The 27638-nt window shown below is 49.0% G+C and overlaps 1 long non-coding RNA gene and 1 pseudogene across 1 annotated transcript; both read left to right on the top strand.

The window, feature by feature from the left end:
* Window positions 1-5555: 5555 nt before the first annotated feature.
* Window positions 5556-9914, top strand: LOC129783338 (uncharacterized). Its single transcript, XR_008745251.1, has 3 exons — window positions 5556-5659; window positions 6273-6470; window positions 9078-9914. It is a non-coding gene; the product is annotated as an uncharacterized LOC129783338 (long non-coding RNA).
* Window positions 9915-16188: 6274 nt separating this feature from the next.
* Window positions 16189-27638, top strand: part of LOC129783318 (ankyrin repeat domain-containing protein 26-like) — a 52875-nt pseudogene continuing 41425 nt past the window's right edge.

Raw genomic sequence — 27638 nt, 5'->3', positions numbered from 1 at the left:
TTCTTGCAATAAAGTGTTTCCGTTGGCATGGCTAACCACGCGCCAGTGCACTGCAGTCTCCTGTGCGAGGCAAGGACTTCCAGAGCCGGCACCTGCCGAAGGAGGCAGGCTGCCAAGTCGGGCACAAAGGGTCACCGCAAAGGGCTGAAGCTCTGCCTGCTCCGAGAGAAGCATGAGGGAACAGTGGAAGGAAGGAAGGCAGGTCATAGGAGGGCTCAGGGCCTTGGGGGTGGCAGTTGGAAGCAGAGAATGCCTTAGGCTGGCTCCTGCTGGCATCCCTGTGGGCTTCTGTACGAGGCGCAAGCCAGCTTGAAAGTGGCCTCTCAGGGCCAGCTGGGCTTCAGGGGAAATCCACGAGCTGGGGCCTTTGCTCACGCCACGGAGTTCCTGGGCTTCCCCAGGCTGCTCTGCTTTCACAGCTGCACCATGTTTCCAAGGCCAGGCCTACGGCTGCAGTGGCTGCCGGGAGCGCCATGAGCTTTGAGTGGGAGCAAAGAGGCTGCTGCTGCTGCTGCTGCTCGGCAGTTGCCCCCCTCCCTGGCTGCCTTCTGGCTGTAGTAGCGGCCACGCTAGAGGAGCAACCGGAGGCCTGGGGCATACCAGACCCCTATGGAGGGGTGCCGCGGGGACTCGAGTGGAATGGTCGAGACTAGGGGACCGGGCCCCCAGTCCGGTGTCTTTTTGAGGGCTTGAGGCTCTGCAGAGGGGTCTGGGGTGCAACGAAGGCCTCAGAAGGGGGCCTGAGTGGACTAGAGAGAGCCTAAGGCAGCCTCCGGGTAGCCAGGGGAAAGGGTGCCCAGTGCCAGGTGGCCTCCACAGCCATCAGGGACCTGGGCACAGGCACTGTCATGTGGGGAGGCAGGGAGCGTGGCATGGGCTTGTTGTGCTCATCATCTCCTTGCCCCTTTGCGGTGCCTTGATGTTGCAGCTAGCCCAGGCACTGCCCCCCACCAGCACAGGGACCCTTGCACAGCACTCCAGCTTAAGATCACTGGCACCGGCTGCCCAGAGAGGCCCTGGAAACATTCCAGCACCACCTGCACATGATTTTGTGCAACCTGCTCTAGCACAGCCTGCTTTTGCAGGGCGTTGGACTCGATAATCTCCAGAGGTTCCCTCCAACAACGACCATTGTGTGATTCTGGGACTCGTGGCACTTTGGCTGAGGAAGAAGAGGTCAGGATCCTCAGGCCACCCGACACCTGACTGCCTTCCCAGTGTCTGTCCAAGAAACCTGCCAGTCCTCACTAACAGAAGTTGGACCTGCACACGTGGGCTTGCACATGTGCATGAGCACTGCAGGGCAACAGCCTTCTCTCTCTTCCCCGTCCTCTACTGCAGGGCGAGCGCAGATGTTCTGCCAAGGGAGCACCAGTCTGCACAGGCCCTGCTGCTGTCGCTGTCATGCAGCGGCTCTTCTACCCCGGGCTCCCGCTACTGTGTCCCACACCACTGGCCTGGTGTGATGGCAGAGCCAGGGGCACTACCCGGCTCTGCACCTTCCCGGTCCATCAGGGCAACCTGGGTGCCAGTGAGGAAGCTGGGAATTGCCCTTGGCCAGGCCCTCTCCCTGGAGTTGCCAGAGGAGGAATTCCTTGTGGATGGCAGGGATGCCAAAGCATGAGGAATTCCCCATTGGACGGCAGGGACAGTGCGTAGAGCCCCATCGATTTGAAGCCAAGCCCAGCAGCCCCTCAGCCATGGCCACGGTCACACAGAACCTCACCGAGGAGCTCATCCATATCGTCCAGGACACCCTCATAGTAACCAGGCAGTACCAAAAGTTTCTGCAAGTAATGATGGCCAAGTGGCAAGAGGCGGTCTGTAGTGGGACACACACCACGCTCACCACCACCCCACAGTTCTCTCCCTCCCCTGCCGCCAGGAAAGAGGAGCAGCAGGAAAGAGGATCAGCTCTATCCAGGGCTGCTGGAGCCCAGAGGGTTTTTCCAGGGCCTTCGAGTAGAGCTGCTGGGGGCAGATGCGCACATGGAGAAGATGGCAGATGGGGACAAAGGCCAAGGGGAGGACATGGGGCCAAGCAGAAGCAGCCCTGTGCAGGTGGGCAGAAGGAGCCCAATGGGGATGAGGAAGAGGAGCCCCATGACTCCAGACAGAATCAGCTCCATGGGCCTGGGCAGCACCATCCACGTGGGGCCAGGCAGCAGCACCCCAGCAGAGCCCAGGCCCCAGCACCATGTCCCCATGGGCAGGGCACGTGGGCAGGCAGCCTCAGGACCATGCTGGGCAGGATTGTGCCTGCAGGAGGGCTGCTCCCAGCTGTGGGGCTGCCCAAAGGCTTGGTGGAGATGCGACTGCCGGCACCACTGTGTCTGTTTCTGCAAGCCCCCGTGGTGGCAGCGCTGCTCCCACAAGAGCAATGGGTTCCCCTGCCAGTGAGCAGCTTGCAGGGTGCAGGGCTGGGAACCCTCTGGGGTGCACCCCCATCTGAAATGTTAAATCTTGCAGGAGCGGTCTGCAAACTAGGACCATGCGTGGCAATCAGTTAGCTGAGGGGAATGTGCTCGAGCTTGTCTAGACAACAATTAACATGATGAGGCATGTTTGCAGAGCACAGGGGAGTGGGAGACGGATGGCGCCAAGGATGGCACCATGGAAAGGTAACACCTTGCTGTTAATTGATGAAAGTGTCCTTTGTCGTTAACCACCAATCAGGGATTGCCTAGTCTGTAATTCTTAGCTTAAAGAACCAATCTGTTTAAAGCACGCAGCTTCTGAAAACATATATAAACTTGTGATTGTGTACAATAAATGGACATTTGCTTGCATCAAGCTGCGTCCCGTCTCTTCATTCGCCACAAAATCTTTCCTCTATCTTGGTGCTGGGGCTCATCCATCCATCCCGCATCTGGGGCTGTGTCACCCTCAGTGCCTGAACCCAGTGGAGATGTGGGCGCTGCTGGCACCCACAAAATGGGACATGGGGGTGTCTGGTACCACAGTGGCTGTGCTAGAATGGGGGGACCAGGCTGGGCTAGAGAAAGGGGCCAGCACGAACCTTATCAGGTCCAACAAGTGCTGAGTCCAGCTCCTGGGGATGAACAAGCCCAGGCCCCGGCACAGGCGGGGGCCACCTTGCTGGAAAGCAGCTTGGCAAAGAAGGTCCTGCTGGGCTCCTCAATGAGCTGCCTGCTGGGCAGGGGATCTGTGCCCCTTGCAAAGGGAGGAACTGGTATGTATTGAGACCCCACGGTGAATCCATACACCACAAATAGAAAGGCATGTTATCCCCAGGTTGGCATATTCAAATGGCTAACAAATGGGGTATGGGCTTGGTGCCTTAAACATTTTTGTCCAATCTAGATAATAGGGTTGAAACATGGGAATAAATCCCCCACCCCATCAAAACACTCCCCTCAGGAATTGTTTGTGAACCATTTGCTGTGAATCGTGGAATAGAACGATGGAGCATGGCATACCCCAGACTTGTGAACCCTTATTCCAAGCATGTGTCCTTGTTGGGGTTTTCAGGCACCAGGGTTTAAACCTGGAGATCCCACCTGTTATGAAAAAACTACCAGTCAAGGAAACACATTGCAATACGCAGTTTTGCTTACCCACAAAACAAAATGGAATTTTGTGTGGGAAGGAAAAAAACCAAACTACGACCCATCAACACGCTCCACTGTTCGATATCCAGCCCCTCAGGGTCCGTTCTGAGCATGTTCAGATGGGAAGATGTACTTTGTACTACCTACTTCCTCAAAATTATTTACATATGCATAAGGCACTTGGGTATGTCACTTTGATCCTGGGGGCCTTTCTTATGGTCTTTAGAGATCGTTAGTGGTCAACAACTTGGTGAACTTCAGCTGAACTTTCCTGGGGCACCTGCACCCTACTTGTTGTTATAGAACTTCATTTCTTCTCTGTGCTATATGGTTTTGGTGGCAACACACCGTTACCCCACTTCCCTCGTCTATTGGTATAGCCCAGGTGCCTCAGAAGGCTTGCCACCCCTTACTGAGCTTATGCAATAGGTTGAGTTAATCATTGCTTTAGTTGCAGCCTCTCCTAGTGATTCTTTATAACTTCATCCCATCAGCGAGGAGAAGCGTCCAGCTGTGCCACTGAAGGCAGCAGCCTCGAGTCACCAGGCTGCTCCCTACAGGAAGCAATCCCGACTGCCTGGATCTCGCCGCTGACAGGCTGTATTTAAAAATGAAGTGTTTTCCAGCAAGGGAAACAAGGCTTGAGCACTCATACTCCGGCTGGTGACTCTCCCAGGCAGCTGCATATTGCCAGTCCCTCAGCAGGACAGGTGTAGCCAGGGCCCTGCCGGAGTCAGCAGCAAAACACGCTAGCCCTATTCCTGCAGGAACTACAAACGCCAGGGCGGCTGCGGGGGGCTCTGCGAGTCGGGGTGCCTGGTGCCTGTGCCCAGGGCATGTGCCGGCACCTTTCCCTCCTTAGCTCTCAGCTCACCCCCAGGGCTGCCCCGGCTGGGCCTGACTCCAGCTGCTCCGGGGGCCCGGCACACCGGGGGGTTGGAGCCTCCCCACCGCACCCCCAGGCAGCCAGCAGGCAGCAGACATCCCTGCGCTGGCCTAAGGGCCTCCCTTGCCCCACGGCCGGCCACAGGCCCCCCTCAGCTGGGACACAGCCCCAGCACAGGCTGTGCCTGCCCAGACCAACATGGCTGCCAGGAGGCTGAGGGTAGGCAACAGCAGCTCCCAGCATGCCCCGGGAACAACCTGGCAGTGGGATGGCCCCGGGCCTACAGCTCCCAGCATGCCCCGGGAACAACCTGGCTGTGTGGCAGCCCCGGGCCTACAGCTCCCAGCATGCCCCGGGGCACGCCTTCTCCCAGCAGGCCCTGGGGTGCCCCTGCCCTGCAGTCGGGCCCTGTGGGGACACCAGCCCCCAGCCCTTGCCCTGCAGGCCCCACAGCCACTGCCCGGGGCTGCTTGAGCACAGGCCCAGGCCCTGGAGCCCCCGTGGGCCAGGGACGAGGGGGAGAGAGGCACCGAGCGACAGGGAGAGGTGGGTCAAGGCAGTGGGGTGGCTGGAGAAGGACAGGAGGCATCCAGAGGGGCAGGGGGAGCGGGAGGGGCTAGGCAGGGATGGAGAAAGGACAGGGACTGGTGAGGAGCAGGCAAAGGGTGGGAGCGGGACAGAGACAGAGGGGCAGGGGGGTGCCGGAGGGAATGCAGGATCAGCAGCAGGAGAGAGGGACAGGGAGAGGAGCGGAGGGGCGGGAAGGGGGACAGAGGCACAGACCAGCACAGGCAGGGCGAGGGGACAGGATGAGCAGGCTGTGGCTTTGGCAGTGGGTGGCAAAGCTGCTTCTGTGGGTCTTTCCTTTCCCCCTCTGCCCTTATCCCCTCCCCACCCTTCCCCTCGGTGAGGCTGTGTCTGTGGTGTGCCTGCTCTGGTGAAAGGAGCTCCTGCGCCAGCCTGAGGGCAAAAGAAGAGGGGCAAGGAGCGAGTTGTCGCAGTCCTTAGTTTGCAAGTTTAATGTATTGTCCCTGTTCAGAAAACACAGCGTGTATGTGTGTCAGTGGTGCCGGCAGATTTTTGTTCTTTACAGCAATTTCTTTAAATACCAGACTTCATGCAGAAGTTTCACACGGTGCTGTGCTTCTAGTAAACAGAATTGCTTTTATGCATGCTGCAGTCTGGAGGTGGCAAGTGCCAGGTGAGAGATGAAGATGGAAATGAAAGCAAGTGACGCACATGCGGTGGTGATCCTGCCACAAGCATGCTGTGTATTGACATGGGAGAACGCTGCAGGGACTCTCAGAAGTCAAGGTTTTCAGTGCTGTTTCTGTATTTGAGACCCAAGGGATGGTTTCCCTCTGCATGCGTTTCTGTGCAGGCATGTGCATGGAACATGGGTGTGTCTCTGTGCCATAAGTGGGACTGATGGCAGCTTTTCATTTCATTCCAACTCAAAAGTAAAGAAAGACTGTACCTGCAAAAGAATTCAAACAGCCGTCTTTCTTTCCCAGAATGAGCATAGAAGCGTGGGGGAGCAGTTTGCAGGTTCAGAACTTGAGCCTGCTCTGGGTGGTAAACCCTCAGGAGAGGAAAGAGAAACCCCACTTTTTTAACTACAGCTCTGCTTCCCTTAATGTGTCTTCTTGTTAGATTGTGTTGGTGGTTAGTTTAAAAGGACATGATTAAACTGTGCTTGTTTATCAAGATATTTGAGGGTTATTTACTGTCTTAAATCCACTTACGAGTGGGGCACTCTGCTGCCCTGTGGGCAGTACAATGTCAAGACTGGTAATTTTCCTTTTCTTCCCTAGTGTACGGATGCATTTATGAAGGCAAGTGTTGGGTCTTATTGGCGCCGCACAAGAAACCAACGTGTGATACCCAGACATTCACTGTTAGAAACAGGAAAAAGCTATGGGCCCTTGCTTCAGATTCTGCAAAAGATGTACCAAGGCTGAGGAAAATGGCAAAAAGGGAAGAAATGCCATAGCATAACTTTGGGATGGCAGGTGAGGTTTTCATCAGTGTTCCTCAAATGTGGCAGCCTCATTTTGTTTGCGGATGTGGTGTTGAACTCAAACTACGAGACTAGTTTCCTTTATTGCGGGTGATACTATAGCGCACGTACCTTTCATGTCCCAAGTGAAGTTGCCAAGGCTGTAGTGGAACTTCTGCAGAACCACCTCAAATTTTCCTTAGTGCGTCATTTCCTTCAACAGTCAAGTCCAGGTCTGTGGCATACAATAACCCCTCCCCCATTTGGGATCTGGATGTGGCTGATTTTTAATTTAGACTTATCTGCTGTTAGAGATTTTCTTTTTTTGGTCCAAATAGGGAAATGCTGATTATGTGCATTCTTTTGCTTTTTCATAGTGTTGTTCCATGTTTAGTCATTTGTTCCTTACAAAAATAGTGTATGGGTGTCTATGAAGCTGGAGGTGTTTACGTTCTTGCGGCTGAATGTAGCAGTGGAGCTATCTTGCTGTATTTAAATCAAGAGGTGCGTAATGTAATTTCACTTAAAATCTGGTCTCGGTAGGCAGATCCTACCCTGACAAGCATTTAAAAAAAAAATAATTAAAAAAAATCAAATCTGTGAAGAGGTATAGGTGGAGCACCTGAACTAGTGCAAGGCAGGAATTCTCTCTCTGGTATCCACACATTGCAGAACTGTTGCCATCATGACCTTGAAATAGTGAGCCATTAATGTTAACTACTAGCAGCTTGTGAACCTAACAGTCAAGGTAGAAAATAATGTCCCACTGCCACCTTTTTTTATTTTTCTTTTATGTTTTAAAGTTTCTGATTTGATACTTTCTGATGTATTTGAAACCTGTGTCATACCCTGTGTAGTTTGTGACAGGTGTGTGGCAGATGGGACTTTTCTGCTTGGAGAGGTGGTGAGATGGAGAGTGGAGAATGGTTTTATGGCACAAGTGTAGAAGTATAACAAGGGATTAAGAGGCTTGTGTACCTTGCTGCCAGTTCAGTGGCATGAGAATTCCTGTAATGACAAATTCCTTCTGGCTCTGAAGGAATGGACATGCCAACCTGCTGAGTTTCCACCCAGAGCAACACTAGCAACGGATGTCGTTCCCAAATGGTGAGGTAGTTATAAGCTTCATCAGTAGTAGAAGCTGTGGAGAAAGTCGCGAATCGTCTGCCGTTCTGCAGGTCAAGTGCTTGGCTCTTTTCTCACTAGTGTTGATTTAAGGGTACGTTGCTTATAAATAGCACTTGACCTTTGTAATTCTTCATACTGCTAAGTTCTTGGTGCCATAAGAGAACCATTGTGCTGTGAAGGCCCTGTAAACATACGGCAATGTTTGTGTTTATCCATTTTGCCTTCCCTTAGATGATGTTCTTTTGTAATTTGAAACCTTAGTGGCAGGATTTGGGGCTTTATCCTGATCAGCCATCTAAGGGCCAGCTCTTGGCTGCAGCTGCAGCATAAGTATTCAGGTAGTTTGAGCACCAAATGAAACTTCCACTTGGCTGTCATTTTGGCTATTCCCTTCCTCTTAATTTTTATATTTTAATTAAGAGTTTTAAGTATTTGGCTTCCTTACAGAAAAAAAAAACCCCAGTGCTATCCTTGTCCTGTTATGATAGACCCCTAATCTAGAGGGCAGAAAGCTGAGACCACCAGGAAGACGTTGAGAGGAAGGGGAAGAATGTTAGAGCCATGAGTTGGGTGTTCTTCAGCTGGCCAGATCTGAGGAGATGGAAAAGGTGCCTCCCAGGTAGCTAAAGGGAGGCACAGGAGAGCAGCTGGGAGCCAGAAGTGTGGTGTGGGCATACGGAAGTGCTACACTGTGGTGTGTCAGGCAAATTATTTTCAGGAACTTTCATATTTGTTGTCATTTCCCAAGCTCCTGAGGTGCAGGAATGCTGGAGGCAAGAAGCTGCCAGCATCAATTATGTGGAGAAAGAACACTTCTATCTCCATTTTACTTTCCTCACTTCTATGTTTTGGTGGCAGGGCAGTAAAGACCCGGACCTGGACCCTGACCCTGACCCTGTGAGTACACAGGCAGCTTGTGTGGCCAGTGCCAGTGCGGTTCTGGCACAGAGGATCAAGCGCTTCATGCTTCAGAGCTGTCAGGCTGACACTCTTCAGCACTCAATGACGCTCTAAATTACAGCTAAAGGAAGAGAGAAATATTGCTTCAGAGCTTGATAATGTTGTTCTGATCCATCCTTTTGCTTGTTCAGTGGCTACAGAAGGGAGCCACTGCCTTGGTAGGAGCATCCATTGAGTTCTTCCTGTGTGATATTAGAAAATCATTGTGTCTGTTTATGCATGAGATCATTACAGTAGGTGTTTTGAAGATGTTCACGTGTGGTACATCAAACCTTTGCCAGTAAAATAGTAAATCCATGCAGTGGGGTCTAAAGCACGCAGATCCAGTGCAATCCTCCAAAGAGCTTTGAAAGTCTGTCCCCGAGGGTACAGACCTGGCTGTTGGTGATTCTGTTGACCTGCCTTTTATAGCAGGTTGCTTGGAGAAGTTGCTATGTCAGAAGTCGTCTTCTGCGGGCTGGATGCTGCAAATGGTAGGATGTTTAAGGAAGCAAATGAATAACCTTCAGACTTGGTTTTACTCTTTTAACAGATTGTACACAAATGGGAGGCCTGAGCAGGCTGCTTTTAGCAGGGGAACGTGACCTGACTGCACAGGAGGCAAGGAACTCCCTTCTCTCGCTGACCATGAGCCCTCAGTTTCAAGGCAGATCTGAAGAGGAATATTTGACCCGTGGGAATTGCAACTTCAGATACGTAACTCAGGTGGGACCGCCGTGTGTGCCCTGTGATAGGAGCCGTGTATCCCAACCGTGAACGTAGAGGTTGGGCCCGGTTTTTAGCTTGGTTCAGTATGAACTCTGCTGACTGATTCTGTAATCAAGGGCAGGCAAGTCTGCCCCCTGAGAGGATGTTGTCATGGGTGGAAGGGTTGAAGTGCAGTGACTGCATCAACAAACAGGTGGTTTGAAAAGTCTTTTGGGCAAGGGTCTGGTACGCTGGTGTAATGCCTTTTCCCTTTTACAATGGTGTCCAGTAAACACAAGTGTTCCTGCATGTGTCCAGTAGCGCAGAGACCTCTGTACTTTCTTTGGACTGATTGTTGTATAAGATCTGGGGGTTTTTGGACAGCTCTGAAAATTGTTCAAAAGGTTTCTTGTATGTTGGATGAAATGGGTCATCACTTCCATAAACCTCTAGCCTGTAAAGAAGAGCCGTGGAAGTAAGGAGATTTTATTTTTTTTCTCTTTTTATTGTCACTGGGAGGAAAAGCAGTGATTAACTATTGACCTGTGATACCCCAGATGCAGGCTGTGCAGTGCATTTGAGGTGGATCACTCCTGTACTGCCAAGACTGAGCCCAGACTCCTCAATGCTTTGCACTCTGGCAGTGGAAGTCCTTGTGCAACTGTGGGTACTGGCTTTCTGTGCTGTAGCGTGAAAAATACAAAGCACTGGGGTTAAGGTTTGCAGAGAAGTGGGAAAAAGTTTATTATTTTGTGCTAGGAAGAGAATGTCCTGTACTTTTCAAACTTTGAATGTCTCCACTTGGAATTTAAAAACTGCTTTTAACTCTGCTGCTATGTTTCAGTGGGCAGGAAGGTGTCTTGTAGTTACAGATGATCCGTTCCCTTAAGAAGGATCTTTGCCTTCTGAGTTGAGCTTTCTTGGCTTTACATGAAAAGTGCCTCAAGCTGTACGATTTCAGATGGCAGTGAGGGAATTACATCTCCGTGGGGATTTAGAGAGAAATCCAGAAGTATGTTGCCTTATCGTTTCAGTATATGAACTTTTCTAAACAGGATTTGCTGGGTTTTGAGCAAGAGACCCACTTCCCACGTGCCTACATAAACCCCGTTTTCTCGGACAGACACATGCATTATGGTTTGTGATGCAATATTTACTTGATTCGTAAGCCGTACTGTGCTGTGCTCTTCTGGGCTTGTCGTAGTTCTTTGAAACGCAGCCCTGCGCATCAAAGGGGCAAGCTGTGTGATCTTCTTCCCCCCACAACACAGAGCAATGTAACTGTCATAAGTACCGGCAGAACAAAACTAGTTGAGGGATTTGTGGGCTGCTGTTCGAATCATGGTGGGCCAGGAATCAGCCCATGCTTACTAATACGTTTAATTGTCCTGCGCCACCTGAGGGGCAGGACAGTGTCAGGGCATTTTCCCAGGGAATAAAACTGGACATGTCTGATTCTCTCCGAGGGTCCCCTATGTAAAAAAAACATCCTTCAGCACCATCTGGGTGCTTGGTGTTCTCAAAAGGACCCAAAGGGATGAAGTTCACTCCTGCTGCCTGCGTGACAGCAGGAATTATGTCTGCAGCTGTGCTTCTGTGCACTTCGAAACTGCCTCCGTTTCTTTGCTTGGCCAACCAGAAGAAAACCAAAAAAACCAAAAAAAACTAAGCTGAGTTGGCAACAGTGTCTTGCTGTCCTCTCTGAAGGAAGTAATTTACCATCATCTCGCAGCTTGTCAAACGTGCACTAAGTGTGAAGAAGAACATGACGTGCACTGTCCTAAGCTCTCAGCAGGTCAGGTTTTGCTGTCCTCTGGAAACTTTCTAGCTCTTCAGTTTTCCTCCACAAAGGTCACATTGTTTGGAGTAGTGATGAGGTGGCCCCCCAAATGCCGCAGCTTTGTTTCTAAGTGCTGTTAAAGTATTTTGCCTCCTGAAGAGACTGTGTTCCTCATGAGGAACGGTTACTTCTCAATAGTGATCCCCTTTCCGTCTAAAGGGATGGAGCTTGAGACTGTGGAGGTGGAGGTGCTTGGTGAGGGAGGCAGTCAGGCAGTGCCAGTCTGGGGTGCCCAGCTGCGCAGGGCAGTGACGGCACCCGTGTGCCTGGCGAACGCTTCTCTCGCGGTGTTGCAGGGAGAAGGTGTGAGGGTGCTGGGAGAGAGCCGGCGCCCCTGGGAATGACAGCAGCTAAAGGTGAGGGCTGGCTGCGTGGGCAGCAAAGGGTGAGCCAGCCACTCCCTTTGCAAATGCAGTGGAGAGGGAGGGAGCCCCTCCATCAGCACAGCAACGTCTGCTGGGGCAGGGCCGGAGGCACCGGCACCCAGGGCAGGGCTGGCAGGGGGTCTGAGAGAGCCACTCCGCCACCCCCTTGCTTACTGAGCCTGTGGGGAAATCACTTTGGGGGCAGCGATTAAAAAGTGCATGCAAAGTTTTTAGGTCCAATTGGAACACTGAGAAGGGGTTCAGGGCCTTTCTCAGAGCGCCACACGTTGCATAGTCATGTGTCATACACAGGTTTGGTGACTGGTTTCTGGCTTCTAATGCAAATGTGTACGCATCCTCAGTAGCACTGCTGAAGTGTTTTACGGACTACGCGTGCTCCCCAAGCGGGATTTTGGCCTCTTTGGGGCAGAACTATTTCAGTTAGAGGTCACCATCTCCCACTGCCACAGTTATCTCTGTCCTATTTTAAATTCATTTTCTGTTGATGTCAGTGGATCCCAAGACCTGATCAGCTTGTGTTCTCTTGCAGCCAGAACTTCCCTCATTTGAAGGCTTCTTTCTGCCTTCTTTCAGCCAGGGCAGGGCTGGGAGGGAGTTTGAGAGAGCCACTGCCTTGCTTAGGGACCCTGTGGGGAAATTGCTTTGGGGTGGGGGCAATTCGAGAAACCTGGGACCTCAGAGAAGCATAGTATTACAGGAAGCTTTTTAGGGTAAAAGACAGCTGTCGCTTTCAGGATGGCCGGCATTCACCATCCTAAATGTGTGTTGCCACGGCTCCCTAAGCAACGCAGCCTGCAACCTCAGCACGTGCTGACAGGAGTAACGGAGGCTGGAGCGGAGTGGAGACCCCGCGGCCAGGCTCTGTTATGCTCCTGCAGGAAGGGGAACTGGACGGTACCACAGAGCTGATGAGATGTCCACTGCCATGATTTTCCCTTTTATAACAAATTCTACCAGGGACAAGCAATGGCAGAAAAGGCAGGAATATGGTTACGCCAGTACTTCACAGTCCCTTGAACTTCTTGTAGTTCCAGCGTACTGGATGGACTGTGCCCAGATTCTTTCTTTTCTAGTGAGTCTGGTGGAAGAGAGGCAGCTCCTGCAACCCGCCAGACTTCTTGGGATTTAACTTCTCGTGCTGGCCCTTGGCACTTTGACTCTGGGACTTCCAGTCCCAACTTGATTAGTGTTGCCCAAATGTTTTTCATTGCATCTGTAATGCTTTGTGGCCCTTCTGCCCCGCTGAGGATGCCATCAATGTATCGATACACTGTGAGGCCAGGTGGAATGGTGATCTGTGCTAAGGCTGTGGCCAGAGCATTGTGAGCGATAGCGGGGCAGTGTTTGTATCCTTGCAGAAAACTGTTTGAAAACATACTGAGTCCCGCTCCAGGCAAAAGCAAACCGGGCTTTTTCTTGTGCGTGGAGCAGAATCACGAGGAATGCATCTCTAACATGTAAAGCATCTAAAGGTAACCTAACATCTATGCTAACCCTAGTGTCCCACAAAAATCACTGGGTAGCTAGGTTACTGACAACGAAAGGAGAGGAAACAGCACTGGGAGAATGAAAATATCCCACTAAGTCAATTTTTTTGTCTACCTATACAGCAGAAGTGTTCTTTCGTGTTAAAGGCAGAGTATGTTCTGATTTGCACTGCCCCACTAAATGGTTTTATGCTGCAAAGGTTTACTAAGAAATAATTGTTAGTGTTCTTCTTGGTTATGCACCCACATCTTATAATGAAAAAATTAGATGATAACATCTTTGCTGTGCTACACTGTTCTATAACTGAGAGTTGGGTTGTGTTTTCATTTTAAGCATTCTCAAAAAAATACGGATAATTACAGCTTTTACTAACAGCACTGCGGCAAATGTGAATTCACTGGTGGGCTTTTAAGCCTCACCTCAGCATGTTTGATGTAGGAACAAACGTAACAAGTACTCTAGTATTTTTGCCAATGCTTTCCTGCACAAATTGTATTAAAAGCATAGATTCTTCTGGTCTTCCATGCAGAAAGTATGGTGAGAATAAATCTGATATCAAAATGACTTCTTCAGATGTCAGAGGTTTGTTTAGAAATGTCCACTACGTGTATTTTTTCTTGTTTACTTGCAGTGGGTCATAACAACCTGCAGAGAAGATATGCAAAGTACGTCATCCCTATTATTTCCATTCCTGGGTTATGATTGAATTTGGCACAGAATTTTAGATCAGTTGCAAAAAGTAATTCTGGGCCACGCATATTCAGATTGATCCATGATCCCAGGCAGCTGTATGGGATTTGGTAATTTTCTTTAATAAGGAAAGGAAAACTGCATGTATTATGGAAATGAGAATTTAGTGAGACAAAGGGCAGGTCCAGTTCCTTTTTCACTAATACACAGAGATGTTCTAACATATCAAACGAAAAGAATTTCTAAAGAAGTAGACCTTTCTGAGCTGGAGAAGAGGTAGATGAAATAGAAAAGATAGATCTAAAATCTGCAGCAAAATATTGCCTCTAAAGGAAGATGTGTTGGGTTTTTTTCTTTCACGGAAACAAACCAACAATTACTGTGCGATTCTCCAAACTGGAAATTTGCAAAAAGCTGTGTAGCGTGGTTTTCAGTAGTATAAAAAGCAAAAGCTCTTCAGGGTTTCAAGTATATCTTTGCAACAGCTGTTAAAAATATGCAAACAGACAGATTGTTCCATTGTATGAAAACACCTTCATTTACTACTTATTTGTCATACAGGGAGTAAACTAGCAGTGACGACCGTTGGAAAGTTTTAGATGAATAAAAAAATCCTCCAAACCAGGAAAAATACTGTGCTATCAGGTAGCTGCAGCTTTGCTGTGTGAGCTTATTATTCACATAGTGACACATTTTTCTAGATGTGTCACTTAAGGCAGGGATGGCTTCTTATTCTAAAAAGCCATTTGCCTAGAGCAGTCGCTCATGTGCCACATACAGGATTTTTATGCTAACACTATTGAAAAATTTCCCTAGAAAATTTTTCACCTCCTTCGAGTAAATACAACCGATGTCCCTAACTGTCTCAGTTTCCTATTCCACCATAGGTTGCTGTATTTCAAAGACAAAGTTAACCAACGGCTGGTTACTAACCGAGGGCTCAAACCAATTTTTGGAGCAGTCAGGTAGAGAGTTGCCATTTAGTCTGGACCCACTGAAGTGCCAATGTAAATATAAACAAAAGAAGGTATATCAAACTTTAGATTCTCTAGCAAAACAACGGAAAGGATATGAAGAACTATGTCTTGTCTACTGTCTGTTTCCCATATGTGTGGTGATCGGCTCCCTGGAAAACAAGAGGCTGGGCTGGTCCTGGCTGTGGCCATGAACTTGCCAGCTGAGTGCTAGGTGGTAGCAAGGAGAGCACTAGAGGAAAGCACAGACCCATTGACCCAGCACCACCGTTCTCGTGTTCTTCATGCATTTGAGGACTGTTACCCTAAGGCTTAACCCTTAGACTTAATCCTACCTTAAGACTTAACCTTAAGACCCCTGAGACTTAAACTTAAGAAGTAAAGCTGAAACTTAAAGTTTTTAACACTAAGAATTGACCCTAGGTCTTAAATTTAAGACTTAACCTTAAAACTTAACCCTAAGACTTAACCTTAAAACTGAACCCCGAGACTTCACCCCGAGACTTCACCTTTAAAATAAACCCTAAGACTCAACCCTAAGAAAGACTCAACCCTAAGACTTAGCCTTAAGAAGTAACCCTAGGACTTTAACCCTGAAACTTAACCTTAAAACTTTAACACTAAAACTTAAATTTAAGACTTAACCCTGAGACTTAACCTTATAAGGCTTATCCCTAAGACTTTAACCCTAGGACTTAAATTTAAGACTTCACCCTAAGACTTAACCCAAAGACATAACCCTGATACTGAACGTTTAGACTTCACTTTAAAACTTAACCCTAAGACTTAACCCTGAGACTTAAAGATTTTAACCCTAAGAATTCACCCTAGGTCTTAAATTTAAGACTTAACCCTAAGACTTGTCGGAGAACTGTATTGGCCATAACTCCCCGACGAGATGCCCTTGCCCTGAACGACAAGCGCTTTCCCAGTTTGAGCCATTTGCTTTTAAAACCGACTCGCCCGAGCCGCCCCGCGAGCTCGCAGCGCGGGCCCCGCCGGGGCCAGCGGGGAGCTGCTGCTGCCCGGTACGCCGGCACCCCCCGGGCTTCCCGGCAGCGGCCCGAGTGCTCTGCGGGGGGCGCAGCGCCGCCGCCACCCGCCGCGCCTCTCGCTGCCCCCGGCCCCGCTCGGCAGCGCCGCGGCCGGGCACCGCGCAGGAGCCGCCGGGCACCGCGGGGCAGGAAGTGACGTCACTCGCGCGGGACACGCGCCGGAGCAGACCCCGCCCCCGCCAGCAGAGCCCGCCGGCCGTTTAACCGCCGCGCTCGCCGCTGAGGGAGGCGCTGTCCGCCGCTGCCGCGCTGAGGAGCAGCCTGTGCGCTCGGCTTCCCGCCCTCTGGTGGTTCGCTCCGTAGACAGCCGTACCGGGCCGCTGCCCGGGGCCCCGACCCCCCGTCCCTGCCCCGGGGGCCCCCCCGATCCCCCTGCCCCGGGGGCCCCCCCGATCCCCCTGCCCCGGGGGCCCTCCGATCCCCCGATGCCCTGCCCCGAGAGCCCCGATGCCCTGCCCGGGACCCCCGATCCCCCGGCCCCCTGCCCCGGGGGCCCCCCGACCCCCCGATGCCCAGCGCCGGGCCCCCCGATGCCCCTGCCCCGGGGGCCCCCCGACCCCCCGATGCCCAGCCCCGGGCCCCCCGACCCCCCGGCCCTGCCCGGGACCCCCCATCCCCCGGCCCTGCCCGGGGCCTGCCGCAGCCCGCCGCGTGCCTCCCGCCATCTCTTCCCTGAGGCGGGACCGTGCCGCGGGATGAAGAGGTTTTTCGGGTTCGGGAGGAAGAAGAAGGGGCGGCCGGCAGCGTCCGGCAGCGCCGCCAAGCCCTTCCCCACCGGTGCCTACGAGCTCCGGCTGCAGGAGCTGGGCAAGCTGCACCGTGCGGCCGCCCGTGGCGACCTGGGTCAGGTGCGGCAGAGACTGAAGAAATGCGGCATCGACGAGCGGGACACGGCGGAGCGGTAAGCGGCGGGGGGGCAGCAGCGCCGGGCGGTGCTGGGGCGGGGTGCGGGGGGGTTGCGGGCAGCGCCGGGACCCGCAGGTGCAGCTGCAGCCGCCGGCAGCTCAAGGGCGCTGGGAGCGAACGGCAGCATCGCTGCGGGGAGCCTCAGCCTGGGCGGGGAGCCAGGCCTGTGCTGCCAGGAGCCCTTGGAGTCGGCCGAGCATCCCCCGTCTTGCCCCGGCCCCCTCCGTGCCCTCGTTCCCGGGGGTGCTGCCTTGCCTGGGGGCGCAGGAGCAGCAGGGGGCCGGCAGCAGCCTGGCCAGGGGGGTTGCAGAAGGAGCCTCAGGGCCATTCTCCAGGCAGGCTTGGAAGGCAGAGTGCATGCACCTCGGAGGCCTCGGCGTGCGGGGTTAGTAGTTGAGCTGAGCAAGCTGCACTGCCTCAGCTGGGAGTAAAAGAGGGGTAAGCGCTGTGTTTAGGAAAGGGTAAGTGTGCTGTGTATTGGTGCTGTGTGGACGGTTGCCTGATGTGCCTTTTGTGACTGTGGTGTTGCAGCCAAAGCAACATCAGTCTGATTTTAGGTGGCAGTTACTTTGCTGTTTGCTCTGTGGCCTTGGTACAGCTAATTAGTGCCTTGGTTTGGAAGATCTGGGCAGTGCCATGCAGAGGAAGCTGCTGCTTCTGGCAGGTGGTAGGATGTGTGCTTTTGAGTCAAGCACAGCAAGTACTTGGCAGTTATATCTTAGGGAGAAGCCCTGGGCTGCAGCATAGCTCCTCATGGTCCACCGTAAGCATAAGGGAATCAGCTGAGGTTTTTGGGTCTTGGATGTGTCGAGCTGTTAATGCCTTTTCTGAAAAGACTGAGTCAAAACATCCATGACATTCAGAGGAGATGCTGGTTTAATCAGAGTACTTCAGCATCCTGGGCTGTCTTTTCTGAAGACTGGACTTTTGCCAGCCAGCTAGCTTATTGCCCTGAAAACACCTGAAACTGTCTAGATTTGTAGGAAGGCAATGAAGAGTGCAGTCAGTCAGCATGTGGGCTGTGTGCCTGAGTGTTGCCAGCCAGTATTTGTTTATGCAGCTGGAGGTGGGGGGTGCCATTTAAGGTGGCTTGAGTGCACTTTTGTGCATAATTCAGCTGCCAGAGTCGAGGTGCCCGATGGCATTTATGGAAATAGTTTGGAACCTTTCTCTCTTTCTTCTTACTGCTTTCTGATTCAGTCAGCAGTCAGTCACCAGCTCTTAGCAGACCCTGGTATGAATTTTCGCTAGTTTTTGCGTTTCAAGTTCATCTTGTCTAGAAAGCTTTTTTTCCTCTGAAGGGTTTCCTTCTGTGTGCCAGGCAATTATCAGTGTTATAAGAGGACAAATACAGTCACAAACTGTAAAAAAACAAGCCGGGGGCGGGGGGGGAGAGGGAGGGAAGAAAGAAAAGGCAGCATACTATGATGAGCACGGTGGTGGTTTTGCCGTGATAATGCCCAGTGCTGAAAAGCGAGGCTGAGAGCAATTCGGTGGCCAGAGCCTGCCTACTTGCTGCAGCCACTGCCCTCTGTACCAGCCATGAGGGTTGCAAGGCCACCTGTGCCCTCTTAGTGCTTGTGGGTGTGATGTGTGTTGTGAGTGACCACCAGATGCAGGTGCGTTTCAGGGCTTCGTGTTGGAAGACTTGGTATCATTGGAAATAGAGGTGAAGAGTAGGAAATAATGCAAAGTAACGGCAACAATGTGTGCGTTGGTTGTATGAATATCTCAGGTTTGCTGCTCAGGATTTCCAAAAGCAAAATCCTGCACCAGGAGCATGGCAAGGATCACACCAACAGGTTCCTTCCATAAAGTGGGTCCTGTAGCCCATAAGACCTCCCGAAAGTGTGCCTGATACAGCATCAGTTAGGAGCAGGCAGCTTTCAGAGGTGGTCTAGCAAAACCTTCAGCCTCACTGACAGAGACGGGCAAAAGTCAGCACAGAGGTGGAAGCACTGCAGGCACAATGCCAGCTAGTCATGGATCCTGGGTCAGAGCTCATCGCTAAGGGAGATTGACCCTGTCAGCTGCCTGTCAGACTGAACTCCAGCGCTTTCATTGCTTGGCTTGTAGCTGCTGGGTTGTCGGCTCAAGGGCCATTCAAAGTGTGTACTGCCAACCTGCTGTTTCCCAGTGGGGTTGTTTCGTGGCTGCTCAGGCATCAGCAGTTCTCCTCTACTCTGTAGGTGATCAGCGTAGCATTGCAGGAGCAGGAACAGAATCTGGGCAGTGTCCCCAGGGCTGGGTGGCAGAAGAACTTCGGTGTTACTGGAGGCCTCTTGCAGGGACAGGCAACCCTGAGCCCTGGTGTTCTCTGCCAGCCTGTTCCCTGAAGTGGATCTTCTGTGGAGCACAGCAGGCCTTGCTCCAAGCAGAGCCGTCTCCTGTTGACGGACTGAGAGGCTTGGATGAGGAGGACAGCAGCAAGTCCACAAGTTTTCTGAAGGCTTTTCTGTTTGCAGAGCTGATAGTGACTACTTCACGTCTGTCATGCTTCCTGGCGGTTGGTAGTAGCAGCTTTCAGATGGTTGTGGACTCCTTCATAACCGGTCCTGGTTAGCTTTCAGATAATCTGAGTCAGTCATTTCTTCAGAGATGAAGAATCCCGCATGTTTCCATGGGAATTTCTCAAAAAGTGGTGGTAGTTGCTCTTGAGCTACTCCTCTGTCAGTGCTCCAGTCTGTTCCCTGTCTGTAGCAAGACATTACAAATTCTTTGAAGTTTTCTGTATTTCTCTCATCCTCATCTTTGTTGCAGTGGAGGAGGATGTCAGCTGCCCTGTAGCAAGTATCTGTGTTACAGATTACTGTGTTTCTGCATCACCTGCCACTGCATTTGTGTACCTCTCCCTTTCCATTCCCCCTTAGCCAGGGAGCTGTTGTGCTCCTGTCTCAGCAAGGTACCCAAACAATTGCAAGGCTAGTTGAGCTTTCCTAAATACAGAGAAGGACCTACCTGCAGCGATGTGGTTCAGAACCAGTGCTGGTGTTCCCCTCAGTTCTTGAGGAACTGTGGGATTGTTACTGCATCACCTTCAAGGGAGGAAGGTCCCAGCTGTTTTCTAGCTTGTCTTCTGCTCTGTTGGGACAGGTGTCCTGCAGAGCAGCAGGTGCTTTGCTTCTGCACAGAGTGAAGCTTGTGCTGATTTGTGCCTCTGATTTAGGGGGAAACACATGCAAGGACTTTCTGGGCAATTTCTTTCAGTATAAGTAGGCTGGTTAATTGACATCAGACCTAAGATGATCTGTGGTTTGAAGGAGGGGTTTTTTGGGGTGGTTTTTTGTGGTTTTTTTTTTTTTTTTTTTCCTCTGGCAAGGCTTTAACTTGAAGAAAAGAGTTTCATTTTCTTATGCTGGTCGTGTATTATGGAAACACAGTATTCCGTCCCTGGAGAGGACTTCCTCTGTAGTAGGCTTATTATGACTATCATAGTTATACATATCTGAAGGATCAGGTATTACTTTCCTGTACTCAGGATTACAGTGTTCTGCTGTCTGGTTTGCTGCATGTGATGGGGGGCACTTTGGTGCAAGTGAGTACTTGGTTTTGTTGCAGTAGTAAGCAGGCTAGAGAAAAAGCAGAAATCCTCAAAGTGCAGGGAAACGCTGATACTCTTTATATAAAGCCCATCTACATCTCTGATACTTCCGGCACATGAATAATTATAGAACTTAGAGGGTTGCTTGCCATAGTTCTCAGATGCCCAAGCTTTTTTGCTGTGTCACAGGTGTAGTCCTGCTGGAGGCAGTGACCACCACCTGGGCACGGGAATCTGTGCAGATTAAGTTCTAGAGTGAAGGAAATGGCACCTTACTAAGCAGATGCTGCGGAGGGGTTTTGCTGGCCAGTCTCGGGTGTTTGGTGCACAACTGCTGTTACTGGTAACAGAATGAGAAATCGTTTCTTAAGCTTGCTTTGTGCAAAGTGAAACTTGTGGTCATATCAATTTATCAGAGACTGAAATTATTTCTCTAGTTGTCTGTGCTAATTTAATATGTTTAATTTTTAGGACACCGCTGCATCTTGCTTCTGCGAATGGCCATGTGCATGTTGTTACATATCTCGTAGAAAACAAGTGTAAGCTAAATCTTACTGACAGTGATAACAGATCGCCACTGATGAAGGTATGTGGAATATGTCATGCTCTTTCAAGTGGGGCTTGTCAACTGTGCATTAAATGAGAGGTGGCTGGAAGGATTCTTTACACAGCTCTGCATAGAAGCATGCATCTGGTAATCAGCGTGGAATAGGCATATGTTAGCTCAGCTTTGAAGGTGCTCTTATTTTCCAGCATTGGGAAGCCGGGGCAATTGTAACAGAGTGCTGGCAGTTCTTCCTTTTTTGCGTGTTGTTCCCAGGCAGTACAGTGCCAGCAAGAAGAATGTGTAGCTATTCTGCTAGAGCACGGTGCCAACCCCCATCTGGCGGATGCTGACGGCAACACTGCCCTTCACCTTGCTGTCCGATCTCCTAATACAACCGTAGCGGGGCTGTTACTTGAGCATAATGCCAATATTGATGCTCGGAATAAGGTAAATTTTTGTATTTGTTGAAGAAGTTCTTTCAAAAAGTTGTATTAGTATTTCTCTTGTAGGGTTTTTTATTTTTTTACTTTTATTTTTAAATTTATTTATCTGCCCTTTCAGGAGGGAAACACTCCGCTTATTCTTGCTATCTCTGAACATCATGAAGATATAGCAGAGTTTCTTCTGCAGAAAGGAGCTGATGTGCATGCTCGAGATCACTGTGAAAGGTGAGTGGTTTGTCAAAACTCTGCATGGGTCTCTTTAGTATTCTTTAGGTTGGATTAATCAGAGGCATGAGAGTGAGCTCTGAAAAAAAAAAACCGGGGAGCCACATAGCAGCTATTTCTGTGTGGCTTGTGAAAGCACATCTGCGCTTGGCTGTTGTCATACCTCAGTGGGTGCTTTCCTCGTTGAGGATTACAAGAAGGCATTGCCTGTGGTGTCCCTTCTGGCAGGAAACATGCTGTTAGCTCAGCAGCACTGCCTCGATTTGAAAAAAACATCTCCTGCATAGTGGCGTAGTTTGTACGTGAGTGTTGTCTATGTGGAAGCTTTGTCTGAAGATTGAAGGTTTGGTTGTTTTGACTCCCTCTTGCATTTTATGGTTGCTCTTCATATTTAATGAAAACTGCTTTTTCTTTTGCTCATTCAGTAATGAGGACAGTAGTTTTTGAGAGCAAACAGGAATAAAAATAATTACAGTGTCTGTGTCAAAATGATCTACTTCGTAACATATTTTTGGTGTTTCAGAACCCCACTTATGACTGCAGCATCTGGTGGACAGCTTAATTTAATAAAAGTTCTTCTTGGATATGGTGCTGATCTTTTCCATAAAGACACTAACGGATGGACAGCTGAGGATTATGCTGTTACTCATGGATATTCTAGGTAAATTTTTGACTTTATTGTTAGAATAGGTTGTCAGTTGTCAGTGTGGCTTTTGAATGGTTTTGGTAATAGCAGCAAGGTTTAATGGTGTGTTGAAAGCTGTCCTGAAGCTGTGCTCAGTGACGTCTTCTGATACGTATCGTTCCCTGTGTCTAGTATTAATCTGGATGTTGAAGAAAATTTCCGCCCCGAATGGTCTGTTAGATGTCAAGTTTTGATGCTAAACTTGCACCTGCCCAATACAAACTCTAAAACACGTCTGCATCCTACAGTTACCCAGAGGTGGAACGTGGCAAACTGAAATGCATGTCGGTCCTCTCCTCAGACCAGCACCATTGCCCTTACTGACTTCCACTACAATGAGCAGGAACTACCAGCCTTTTCTTTCAGAGATCTAACATATCCCTTTTGTTAAAGTCTTAAGCAGTTTCACCCCTCTTATGGATAGCTTTGTACCTGTGCGTATCCCTTCTCTAAGGTGGTTATGGTTGCTTAACAGCTAGGCTGAAAATACTGTGCCGAGCTGGAGCTAATGGCTTCGTAGGTGTGGATATGCACCTCTAGAGTGAACATGACTGTAGTGAATATTGAAGTAGGTAGTAGCCGTGCAGTAAGTTCTGTGTGTATTACTCTCGGTGAATGCATACAAGCATATGAATTCCTACGGCTATGAATACGTGTAGGGTGGATAAGTGGCTGTTAACTGTTCTATTAAACTGTATAAGCAAGTATGTGGTTGTTTTTACCAAATACGTTTCTTCTCTTTCCCTATATAGTCTTTGTAAACAACTGGTGGCATACGCATTCCGGGGAGACAGAGACGAAGGTGGTGCACAAGGCGGCACAGTACCTGGCATTCCTCACCGGGCCGGAGCTGCTGGCTTGACGTTGGGTGCACCTGCTGTGGACAGAGGAGGTAGGATCTTTAATCACGCAGGAGCTCACGAGGAAAATCGCTGTGGCCTTTTCTTTAGGGGGTTTGTGTTGTCAGCGCTCGCTGTGTTCACCGTTGACTTTAGTGGAGGCATCAGGTGGGGTAGCGCAAGAAGCTTTGTGAATATGCTGACTTGTTGCTGGTTGGAGGTGCTTCTTGTCAGGGGTGAAGGCAGCTGCGGTTTGTGTGCTACGGGCCCACGTACCGGGTTGTTGCCTTCTGCCTGCCAGATTGCCCATCTGTATAGGTTTTCATACCGAGAGAGAAGGGGGACAGGGAAGGAACTAGGTGAGAGTGGTTTTGGTTTTGGGGTGTGTACTTGTACCTTAGATGGCCAGTCAGATTGTGAAAATGAATTGCAAAAGCAGTAGGTTCATCCTGAGTAGTTGTGCATCTTCCTGTAGCTGGGAAGCAACAGATGAGTTAGCAGGACTGTACATGTCTTGTTGATAGCCACTGAGTTTGTGCAGTGGTGTTTTAATATTAATAGTTTCACCTGCACTAAGCTGCTTTTAGTGAGTTGTCTTATTTCTCAGCATCAGTTACGATTGTTTCTGTGTAGGTGCTGTAGAGACATACTTAGGAAAAATCGTCTTGGAAAAGTCACTTGGTTAGGAACAATAATGCAACTTCTGTGTGTACTGTATCTTCATGGACATAGTTTGATTCCAGTAAAAATAGATAACACTTCTACTTCCAGTAATTGTATGAAATAAACGTTAAAAAGTCCATATTAACTTGTGATCCAGAAAAACAATTGAATTGCCTTGTTATCAAAAAATTAGCTCCTTCAGTGAGTTCATTTTAAAATAATAAAAAAAAACCCCACAACTCCTTAATTTTTAAGATCCAGTCTGTGCTTATGAGCTCATATAGCCCTAGAGGAATCTTAGAAAACTAATCTTTTAATATAGATCGAACTTCTTGTACTTTACATCTCAGGCCCTACAGTGGGAAGTTCTATCCTTTCTGTTTTTTTTTTAAGGGTGTTACATCAGAACTTTGTGGCAAATGGGCAGCAGACAGCGTTCAAACACAGTTTATTACTCCTTTTTAAAATATGTCGTGAAATATGAGCAAAACGTGAGATATTTTTCCGAGTTCACTTTTCCCAGGTAGGGGAATTTAGTTTAGAGCCAAACTTTGTTCCTTTGACTTAGGACTAGTTATTTTGATCTAGTCAGCAATGTGTAAAGTTTCTTGATAGACTGAAGGAAGATGCGGAGGTTTTTATATTTTATTTTATTTTTGGAAAGGGCTTGGTACAGGTAGTTTAATCAACAAAATGTTGCTTTTACCCAAACAGCACTCTGTGGCTGCCTCCTGTGCACATAGATAATTGCTGTGGTACCACATTGTGATGACTGGCAGGCCTGGGTTATTTTAAAATATGTGGCTTGAAGAATAATACTGTTGTGTGATTCCAAAATTAATATGCCCTCAGGGAAATATGGGTTCTTGAACCAAGTAATTTGCTCAGTTCCTTGGAGACAGTAATACTACTAGCATAAGTCCACAACGTTATGGGAAATCCTCACTTGAAGAGGCATAGGAAGTGTGAAGAGCATATTTATGTGGGTTAAGGACTTGGGAGGAGAAAGAGTGTGCTGTGTTCTCAAACTGTTTATAGTAGGGCTTGTTTTTCTTGAGTAGTACGAATCTTTTTCTCCTTGTGCTCAGTTTCCTGGAAAATGACCCCGGCCTGTTGAGTGAGAGGGATTAGTAGCATGCAGGGAACGCTTAGTGGCATTGATTCTGCAGTCTCTTGCTTGCACACACAAAGCGCAGGTCCTGCATCATGAGTCCCTTTGACAGGCTGCAGTAAAAGCTTTGAAGCCCCTGTTAGAGGAGAAGCTCAACTGATCGTGGGACAACGGAGGAATACCCACTTTGAATTCTTTGTTTTAATCTTGCTCTTCATTCCTGTTTTTCTGGGATCTTCAATGTAGTCCTTCCTCCTTTTGCTGCTACTTTTGCACTTGTTGAACATTGTTCAAAATATTCGCCTCTAGTGAGCAAGTCGGTACATTTAAGAAGTTGGCTCATGCTTATTTGAGTGTTTACTTTTTGTCAGAACATGAACCTTTTTGTTGATTACAGACAGACTGGCAAAAACCTCCAAATGAATGGCTTCCACCTCTAGCATATCGAATGACAGACTTTTCAGATTTGAAGTTGGAATTTCTTTGGCAAAAAGTAATTATGTATTTTTTCTAAAAGCGAGGGTTCAGATTTCTAGTATGTCTTCAGTGGCAGCTTTTTTTAGCTGCTGCACTGCGTATTGGTGTGTTGTTCCTACAGAAACCATTGGTTTTTCATCATAGAGCTCTTGGAAAAGAAACGAGTGCTTCAGTGTGCTTTTTATCTGCTGTATCACCTTTTAAGAAAACTGAGAAATGGAGAAGGAATGAGAAACAATCTTGAGGTCCTTTTTTAACTCTTACATGTGTATTTTTGATAGGAGTCCTCTTGCCACATCCATTCCGTGTATTTGTGGTAACATCAATATAAGCAGGACGCCCTGTTGCTCTGAGGCAAATGTTACGGCCTTGTCACACAGACATTTGGTGTTGGGTAGCTGCAATAACAGAACCACACCATTCATTGATATAAAAAATAACATTTTACTAAGTAGGATGGGTAGAGCGGGTGGATGGTGATTTGTATTCTAAAGCTTCTGTTCCACAGCACATAGACACGCGTACACACACAAGCACACATGCATGACACTCACAGCAGTCAGTGCACCCGTTTTGGTCCAGTTGTGGCCTGCCCTATAGCCCTGGGGGAACAGGGTATTCACTCCGACTGCTTGTCAAGCCTGCGTTCTGGCTGGTGGCGTAGCTTCTCTACGTGAGCAGTTCAGCATGGTCAAATCAATATATGCAGGGCTTTTACCTTCAAACTGAGGTAGGAGGGGGCTGTGTCTGCATCAGGCACCATCTGACACAACTGGCTAGTGTACCTCCAAAGTTTGTTGGCACCTACAGATTTTTGGGATGCTTAGACGGAGGGATTTTACGTGTGCCGTACGTATAAAACACTCTACAAATATGAAGGAATTGCATTGGCAGTCAGTGCTGGGCAAGGACTAGTCAAGCTGAGAGAAATGCAAAGTTGGCAGTACAGTAAACTGCCACGAATCTGTTTCAGTGTTTCAAAATATTGGAATATAGGTATTCTACAATGGAGCAAGTAAATTAAGTTACAGTGTTTGACACTGCCCCTTAAGAGTAGAGTTCTGTAGGTTGTGATAGGTTTGGCTTCTACTTCTTGTAACTGTAGAGTAGGCTGATGGTCACAGTACATTCTCCCATTGCTATAGCTTTGTTAATGTACTGGTTATGTTTTCCAAATTTCGGGGGATTCACATTTATTCTGGTGCCCTTGTTTGGTCTGTCCTTGACACGCCTTTCCCTAAATGGATATAGGAATGCCACAATCTCCTAGCCAGACATCAAGAACGGGAAAACCAAAGAAAGGTATTCTATACAGTAGCATTTCAACTATGGAACATGCTGTGTGATGTACAAATACTAACACACCTGTGATGTTTATTATCTTGGAGGTCTCTATTCTGATGGTTTTGGTTTTATAAATTAGGTTTGAGAGCAGGCTTTGGGTGCTTTTTGTTTGCGTGTTTTGCACGGGTCCTTAATTACTGAATTGAGTGATTGCTTTGTGTCATTAGTGATAGTAAATAATATTAAAAAAAAATATATATGCTCTTCTGTTACTCCAAAATGAAAATGGACTTCAATTAAAGTAGAAACAAGTGATCCCTAGATACTACTTTTCTAGATCCCGTTTCTACAGTAGGGCATCAAGATCTGTCTGAAAACTAGCTCATAAACTTTCTCTCTTGCTTTTTTAAAGGAGAATGGGAACTGGTTTTGATCCTTGCTTAAAGTTACTATCCATGGAAAGCAAAAGTTCAGATAACTTACTCAACATGATACGCCCTTTGTTTTCTTTTCCGTTTAATGATTTTGTCTAAGACCTCGGTTTGGCTGTCATCATACAACTTTATGGAAGGCCACCAATCTCCTCTTTATAAGCAACTTCATTTTGTGATGATAGTTAACGAGAACTAATTATCGAGGACTTGAGGAATGCTGAAATAGATACGATGTGGAGGCTCTGTTTGGTTTTTTCCTTTCTGTCCTGGGAATTGAAGAAGCCTTTTATTTCATCTTAGGTGTTGATAATTGAGAGGTTTTCGCACTCTTCAGGCTGGATTCCTAGAGTTCAGGTTTCTTTAGTACATCGGTGGTGTGCTGGAGTGCGCTATGGTTGAGTTTGCAACATGTGCATCTGGGCCACGCTGCCGTTCAGAGGGATCTTGACAAGCTGGGTAAATGGGCTGTCAGGCCTGTCTTAACAGAATTCAGCAAGGGCAGATGCCAAGTCCTGCACATGGAAAGGAACAACCATTTGCTACAGCACGTGCTGGAGCTGCCTGGCTGGAGAGCTGCTTTGCTGGGAATAGCCAGAGGGTCTTGGCAGAAAGTGAGCTGAGAATGAGCCAGCAGGGTGCCCTGCCGGCTGAGAGGGTTAACGGTGTCCTGGGCTGTATGAAGAGCAGCGTAGCCAGGAGACTGAGGGAGGGGATTGTACGCCGCTTCTTGGCAGTCCCTGGGTTGTGTCCAGCTCCCTGGGTATAATTTTGAGCCCCCAGTGCAAGAGAGAGTGGTCTTTCATCCGTGAGCGAGTTCA

This window comes from Falco peregrinus, unplaced genomic scaffold (assembly GCF_023634155.1).
Source record: "Falco peregrinus isolate bFalPer1 unplaced genomic scaffold, bFalPer1.pri scaffold_29, whole genome shotgun sequence".
In the NCBI taxonomy this organism is placed as follows: Eukaryota; Metazoa; Chordata; class Aves; order Falconiformes; family Falconidae; genus Falco; species Falco peregrinus.
The sequence above is the reverse complement of the archived record's forward strand: the minus strand, read 5'-3'. Positions and strand labels throughout refer to the sequence as shown.